Source organism: Lithobates pipiens, unplaced genomic scaffold, assembly GCF_037356315.1.
Source record: "Lithobates pipiens isolate NorthernLeopardFrog02 unplaced genomic scaffold, aLitPip1_a1.2 Scaffold_11, whole genome shotgun sequence".
Lineage (NCBI taxonomy): Eukaryota > Metazoa > Chordata > Amphibia > Anura > Ranidae > Lithobates > Lithobates pipiens.
This window is the reverse complement of record NW_027507696.1, coordinates 15707735-15716195: the sequence shown is the minus strand read 5'-3', so window position 1 is coordinate 15716195 and position 8461 is coordinate 15707735.

Below are 8461 nucleotides of genomic sequence, written 5' to 3'. Positions count from 1 at the left end.
TACGATTATTTCGGATTTTAGGTGCTAAAAGCGATACAATTATTTTGCATGAAAATATGGTGTTTTATATTGTAGTCCTGTAATTCTTAGGAATAACTAACTTAAATCTGTCCAAACCAGAGTCTAGCAGACATCCCGAAATCATAAATTATAATATAATAAATAATTATAAATAATTGTACCAAATAATAATATAACAATAATAAAAAATATTCAATAATGTAATCAAATCAAAAACACTGAAATTTGCTCAGTTGCAGAATTGTCACTGTCATTACTTTTCAATATTTGAAGACGGATCTCCCCACAAATCACTATCGCTCAATTCTGCGAGTGATTCCAATTTATTATCGCTGTTTTCTAGCTGGTCTAAAATAATTTTTGATGTAAAGGGACAGTTTTGGTTGCTATGGACAATCTCCAGTTTCCAGGCATAAAGAACAGTTTATAATATAAAACTGCATGCAGGACACTGGGCAGACCACTAGGGACAAAGGGGATGTGAAATAATTACATACAGCAATGTAATCTGTAAGATTGCATTATACTGTATACATACTGTGTGCTTCACTTTTTGAATTTGGCGCCGATCTCCGTCCCCGTGCGTTGCAACGCTCGCAGGGAACGGAGATCGGCTCTGTGATAGATCGAGCGGAGGACGAGCCGCTCGTACAGTGGGGGGACATCACTGGATCCAGGGGAGAAGGTAAGTAAGCGTCCTCCTGGATCCAGCGATGCGGTCCCGAGTCTGGCTCTGGGTTACCGCTTTTAGGAATAAAAATTCCACCCCGAGCCAGACTCGGGAATACCACCATGGGGGTTAAACTGGGGGTTGATTTACTAAAGGAAAATAGACTGTTCACTTTGCAAGGGAATTTACCCCAGAGCTTAGTAAACAAGGGTAAGCTCTACTAACTGCCATCTCCCAATCACTTCAAAGCAAAAATACTGATTTTTTTTTTTCCTTGGACATGATTGGGTATTCTTTGCAAAGTGGAATTTCACCACATTCACTAAAGCTTTGTGGAAAACTCCCAGCCTGTTTTCCTTTAGTAAATCAAATCCACTGCATTGTGGCTTAGCCTTTTTATAAAGCAGATTATGCAGGCATTTTACTATATTTCAAACAGCTTCTTATTTCAGTATTACCATTTTATATCATTCTATTTTGCCAATTCTTTCATGATTTAATTTTTCACTTTTTTCACTGTTCATTTCAAATATTTATCAGCAAAATAGTACAAAATAAGCTGAAATGTAAAGTAAATATGTTACTAATTGTAAGGTAGGTTCTATCTGCTAACAGTTTAGGCATGAATTTACTGATGTTATGTACCTAAAGAACATGTAATAACAATTCTGAATTGATCAAATATGACATGAATACACAAGAACGTTGGTATTGCTTTCGATAAGAACAAGCAGAATATGCGGTCATATATTTAATGCAGTCACATCTGGATACTATAAAACAGACTTGTTTTTCTCACATCTGTAAAGTGATCCTGTGTCTTCTCATTATGCAAATTGATTGTTTGTGGCTATTTTCTGATGGGAGTTTTCTTGTGAGATATCATAAAGAAATGTTAACTTTTCATAAATAAGTTTTAATATAATATGTGATGTAGTTACAAAGATCCTTAAATTTATAACTACTAATTTTTGTCAGTTGTATTAACTTAGACTTGCGTTTTATTTATTTTAATAATTTAGCAAATAAATTAAAAGGATGGTGCAATGAATAAAGTTGAAAAGCAACATTTTGGGCAACTTGCTGTTTATTTGAAGCAATCCATACAACATATGCCAATATTAATTTATTAATTTAGTTAGCATGCATGCATTTTTACCACGCCTTGCGGCGAAAGAAAGAAAGAGAGAAAGAAAGGAAAAGAAATAGAACATCATGGACAGGATCCCCAAATGTGTAACATAGTACCTGGGGCATTCATACATTTCCAACACGTGTTTGGTATGGAAGCATCCATATTATGTAGAGTTGAACGGCATCTATAGCATCTAGATAAGATCTTATAATTACGTTCCTGAGCTATAGTAGATATAGAGGCTTTGTGAGTGAACACTAATATTTTATCCCACTCTATGTCTTCTTCACCAACAGCAAAATCCTCAGCCCATTTAGAAAAAAAAACATGGATTTGACTAATATGTCTCCTTCAGGAGAGGTTTATACAGTGTGGATAGAATATGTGCTGGTCTTTCTGGATGAATAAGTAAAGATTCAAATTCCATATAAGAATAGAAAAGAGCCTCATGTGATTGAATACCTTGAAAATGGTGACCAAGCTGCATATATTCAAGCCATGCATGAACAGGATTATGACAATATGGCAGAAGACTAGAGAAAGGGGGTAACAAACCCTGGAACAGAGTGTCCTTCAAGAACATTCTAGATGTCTTAGTCCAGTATAAGAAATGAGATGTGTGCAAAGTTGGTGGAAATGCAGAATCCCCATACAGTGGTAACAAGGGACTTGGTCTAGTGAACAATTGACCCTTATGTAAATACCAGTCCCAAACTTGAAGTGTATATGTAACCAAGGTTGGTAAAGAATTGAGCTGACAAGATCCATAACAAAGAAGTAAGGTCTGGGACAAAGAGGTCATTTTTACTCCCATAGTTTAGTTGATTCATTATGAAACCAATCCACCATATGAATTAAAGATGATTCAATAAGATATAACAGCAAATTGGGAAATGCCACACCTCCCCTACACTTGGGTAATGATAAAGTAGTTGACTTAATCCGTGTTTTTTTGTTACACCATATAAATTTATGGATAATGATATTTATACTACGTAGAAATCCATGTGGAGGGGGTACAGGAATTGCTTGGAATACATACAAAAGTTTGTGTGATATTAAATAAATATTTTCAAATGGCCCACTACTATACGTGATTCCTTAGGGCTCAACATTCTGAAGCTTACCTCTACATTAAGATTAGTGGGCTGCATCCTGTGAAAATGTCTAGAACCATTATAGCATAATTGCCAGGACCTGTGTTTACCTTGATCTCTTATCTGTTTGATAAACTAAGGACATACATTTTCCCATTTTGGCAGGGCTTCCTCAACTATATGCTTTTAAAGAAGTCTCCATGTAACTTTAACTAGTTCAATACTGGACACTTTTACCCCCTTCCTGCTCAAGCCAACGTTCATATTTTAGTACTGTCACACTTTGAATGACAATTACTCTGTCATGCAACACTGTACCAAAATACATTTTTTACCATTTTTGAGACAGATAGAGCTTTCTTTTGGTGCTTTCTTATTTTTTTGCTAAATAAACTAAAAAAGAATTTTGAAAAAAAAAAATTTCTTTGTTTCTGTTATAAAATTTTCTTTCTACAAACTGTGGTATATATATTTGAAAATTGATAAATCCTTATGTCTGACGGCCTGTCTCATTTCTTGAGGCCCTAAAATGCCAGGACAGAACAAATAAACCCCAAATGACCGTTTTTTGGAAAGTAGATACCTAAAGTTGTTTAGTAAGAGGCATGGCAAGTTTTTGAAGTTGCAATTTATTGTTCCAATTTTTTGGAAAATGAAATTTTTTTATTCACATAGTGTCACCAGAGTACAGATTCATCATATGACTGGGGACTGGTGTGGTGGTAAACAAGACACTGACTGGTGACAGTATGTAAAGAAAAAAAAAGAAGAAAGATATAGACTGTATATATATATATATATATATATATATATATATATTTTAACTTTTCTCTTTTTATCTTTTTAGATATTTCTTTTACATACTGTGACCAGTGCAGTACATTGTTACCACAGTAACACTGTACTACTCTGAGGAAATGATTGTGATTTTTTTACACTATTATTGCTCATAACAGTGATGATCACTGTTATAAGCAATTATTTTTATGAATGACATCCATTCATTGTATACTATTGTGAAAACTGTGATTGGGCACATCTATCACATGGTACAGGTGCACTGTGATTGGCACTGTTTGTACCAAGTCACTGTGACCAATCACAGAGATCAACACAATAGTACCCAATAAATGGCTATGAATGAAAGTCATTTATTGTGTACAACTCTCATGTGATCGCTGTGCATGGTCACAGCAATGACATGGTACAGGGGCCAGCCCGGTAAAATGTTCAGACAAACGCTGAGTCTGCTGGACACAGTGGGTGACAGATCACATCACAGCATGGCCCCAAGGCATGTGGGAGGGGCATGGCTCGGAGGACATCATACAACATCTGCCCAGCTGGAGAGAGCACTGCTCGGTAATAATTTGTCTATAGGATGGACGTGAAAGCAGTTAATAACAATGTAGGCTACTCCTATAGCTAATCACTTAAAATTGCAGTCATCTTGGTCTTGGTTTACACCTCTGAACAGTGATCAAATTCCTTGTGGGCATTTGGACTTGTGCGCATATATTGGTGGAAATCTCATGCTTTAATACATTCTTTCTGTTACCAACCAAACTTTATATGCCTGCATTATGGATACCAACAGAGCTTGTCTAAACTGTATAATCAAGTATAATCAAATACATAGAACCTAATCATTTAGAACCTGCCTAAGCTGTAGAATCAAGTAAAACCTACCTAATCTTTGTGTAGGGGTATGTGGGGTAAAGCTGTTTCTCTCATCTACAGCCAAAGTGTAGGAGGTAGAACAGAAATCTCCTTGTGTCAGTTCTACATCTGTTGATGAACAATTCCAGATAAATATAATGCTTGAGAAATTAATAATTGGATCTGTCGATTTGTCCATAGGCCTGTAAGTCAAATATGTCAAAGATAGTATTGCTGAAGAATTACCTCAGGTCAGGCTATTTTCTCAGCTTTAGCTTGGTCCTTCATCCTTTGAAGAAGGAAGCTCAAGGTCACTTATTCATGTGAAAGAAGTTAAATTATACAGTATACTGTATACAGTATATGGACTGGCATGCATACCTCCTATCAGAAGGAATAAAATTGGCCACTCAATTATAGCAAGACTGCATGATGTCACTACACTACATTTACTAAAATGGGTGGAGTTGTGCATGGTAGCCAATCAGGTTCTAACTTCAGCTTGTTCTATTAAGTTTGACAAAAAAAAAATGGAAGATGATTGTTTTTTTATGCAGAGATGCACCGGATTGTGCACTCTCCAGTTTTAGTAAATCAACCCCAGTGTGACTACATTGTGACAGCCCTGGGAATTCCTGCACCACTTTACTCACTCATGTCTGTTGTGTATCATGAGATAAGGTTTGTGTGTTTTTTTTGTCATATCTACAGGTCAATGTAAAATTTTTAGCTCCTAAACAATGTGACTGCATAAGCTTTAGTTAATAATATTTTAGTCCTGAATTACTATGGTTGTATAGGAATCGGTATAAAATATTTATATTTACCACTTATTTGGGTTTTATTACTTTGTTTGAGCCTGACATTTTAGAAAATTTTTCTGTGGGTGAGCCTAGGTTCACACTGATGCAAGGTTGAGCTCACACAATTTCAAACCCACATGTCAGTCCGACTTTGGGGTGATTTGAGAGACATCTGGGCGGGTTTCTGCACAGATGTCTATTGAAATCACCCCCAAAGTCATCAAAAGTAGTGCAGGAACTACTTTTGGGAATCAGTGTGGCGCCACAAAGTCAGCGCCGCTCCGATTCGCATGGTGCTGATGCCAGCAATAGCCGGCGATTTGACATGTCAAAACGGCCCAATAATGGGCTCAGGGTGTACCTGAAATTTCACAGTTGCTATCTGTTAATAGACATAGCTCATACACTGCACACGCTAACAAGACTACGATTGATAGGTCAAAGACTGTAATTTTTAAGTGACCTCTGACCCACATCAATAACAGTTTTCATATTTCTTTCCAGAAAGGTTCCTTTTAAATTGGAATCAACCTCTACTGCCATTGCCAAATGTTTTTGCCATAATGTGCAAGTATGTAAACCGCCTGTCAAAGTGCCAGAACACCCCTTCAGCACTGTACCGGCTGTAATGTCTGCCATCACCACCACTGACATCTTTGTCTGGCCTTCTTCCAAGTTTGTAAGTTCATTTTTGGCCATCTTGATTGGATGGCCTAGGATGATGTAACTCCCATGCATGCACACAGCAATTTAGTTCCATTTTAACAAAGTAAAAGACAAATATTGGTCAATAAGCTGAGCAAAACAGGACAGATTACCCCTGAAAATGCTTGCTACAACAGTGTGGAATTTGAACATGTATGCCTAATCTTTATGAAGCTTTCAATTCTATTTGATATAAAATGGGTTCATACCACATGTACACATGTACATTTTATCAGACTTTTAAACTATGTTAGTTACAATGCCAATGCTAGAAGCCTGCTGACTGCATGCCCTTTTGTAATATGATTTCTACATTTAGGAAGATATTCTGTGTATGAGCTCCTGGCATCTGAATTCTCAATATGTTTCAGAAAATGATCTCATTTAATAAAAACCCACATTATTAAAGTACCTACAATGCAGCAATATGTGTAAGCAATTTGCTAACAGTTATCTTTTTTTTAAATTAAACTAATTAGCTGCTGTTATGACATTATGTCTTTGTGACTACATAGGAATTAATGTTTTTGACAACATGTGTTCACCTATATTTTATTGTACACCTTTTACAGTTAGACACTTTGTATTATATACTTGATATTTGTTATTGTGCTATTATTTTACATTGCAATAATTGCAAAAATATGTTTCTCAATAATATTTTGATTTTTCTTCCCCATGTGCATGAACAAAAGCAAATGCAATTCAAGTAAAAAATTAAGAACATCAAAATAATAAAGCAAAATATCTTAAGGTTTGCGTATTATGTTGTACTTCAGTGCTTTTAGTTTCACATGATGTTCTCTTGAAACCAGGTGGATATTCTAAAGTTTAGAAATAGATTCTGGGTATTTTTCTTGAAACTAACTTGCAAATTAGCTGCTGCAGGTGCTCTGTTTACAGCAATTGAGTCATACCTATCTATCTTTCCTTCTATCTATCTATCTATCTATCTATCTATCTATCTATCTATCTATCTATCTATCTATCTATCTATCTATCTATCTATCTATCTATCTATCTATCTATCTATCTATATATCTACCTATCTATCTAAAGTATATTTTTTATCATGATTATTATTATTCCTGTATAGATAATTTTGCTCTCTAAAATACTCCTGAAGAAACAGATAGTAGCATGAAACATGTTGAGAAAAAATGAATAAGCTCTGTGATAGACCATAAGATTCAGATATTGGTATTACTATGTAATTATCTACCATAAAGAGAGCGGTTTTTAGTGCCTTTTGAATGGCATGCTTTTGTATATGTTTTACGTGATTGATGCAATAAAAGAATGTTTTTAGACTATCTATGTGTTGTTGTCCATGTTAGTACCGTTAAAGTCCATAAAGCCTCTAAATTTAATGCTTCCATATAATGATTGTGTTTATGTCCATGTTAGTACCATTAAAGTCCATAAAGCCTCTAAATGTAATGCTTCCATATAATGATCTTAGGACAAAGGGTTAAAGTGTTTTAAGTGTTAATACCTATTGGTATACAATTAAGCTATCGATCTATCTATCTTACACTATATGGCCCAAGGTCTGTGGGAACATTACAATCACACATAAATATTAACAAAAGCATGTTGACACCCCACTTAATGATTAAAGTGATGCTAAACAATATCTGTATTCTCCAAAAGGAATCTATACACATCCACTACTTAATGGCCCTGTAATCTATTTTTCATAAAATAGCTTTTTACTGTGTTTTTCATCCACTGCTTAATGGTTCTGTTCCAGTTAGGTGTTCTATAAATGATACAGCAAATAGACATTTTAGACAACTGTGTTATTCCAACCTTGTGGCAACAGTTTTGGTAAAACATTTTTCTGGGCCAGCATGACTGTACCCCTGTGCACAAAGCTAGGTCCATAAAGACATGGTTTAACGAGTTCATTGTGGTAGAACCCAAGGGGTTAGCACAGAGCCCTGATCTCAACCCTATGGAACACCTGAATTTCAACGGCAATTGTGAGCCATATCTTTTCATCCAACATCGGTACTTGATCTCTTTTGGCTTGTGCGCATTTTTACAGGCACAATTTACAATCTTATAGAAAGTCTTCTCAGAAGAGTGGGGGCTGTTGTAGTGGCAAACGGGGGCCAACCCCATATTAATTCCCATGGTTTTGGAATGGGATGTTCAACAAGCTTATATAGGTGTAATGGTTAGCAGTCCAAAATATTTGAATTGATCTATCTATCTATCTATCTATCTATCTATCTATCTATCTATCTATCTATCTATCTATCTGTCCTTAGACATAAAAAAAGGTACATCGCTAACCATCCTTGGTTGGACATCATCTGTGCATGGGTGTACAGCCTATTTCTGAGTTTACAACTAAAGATACAAT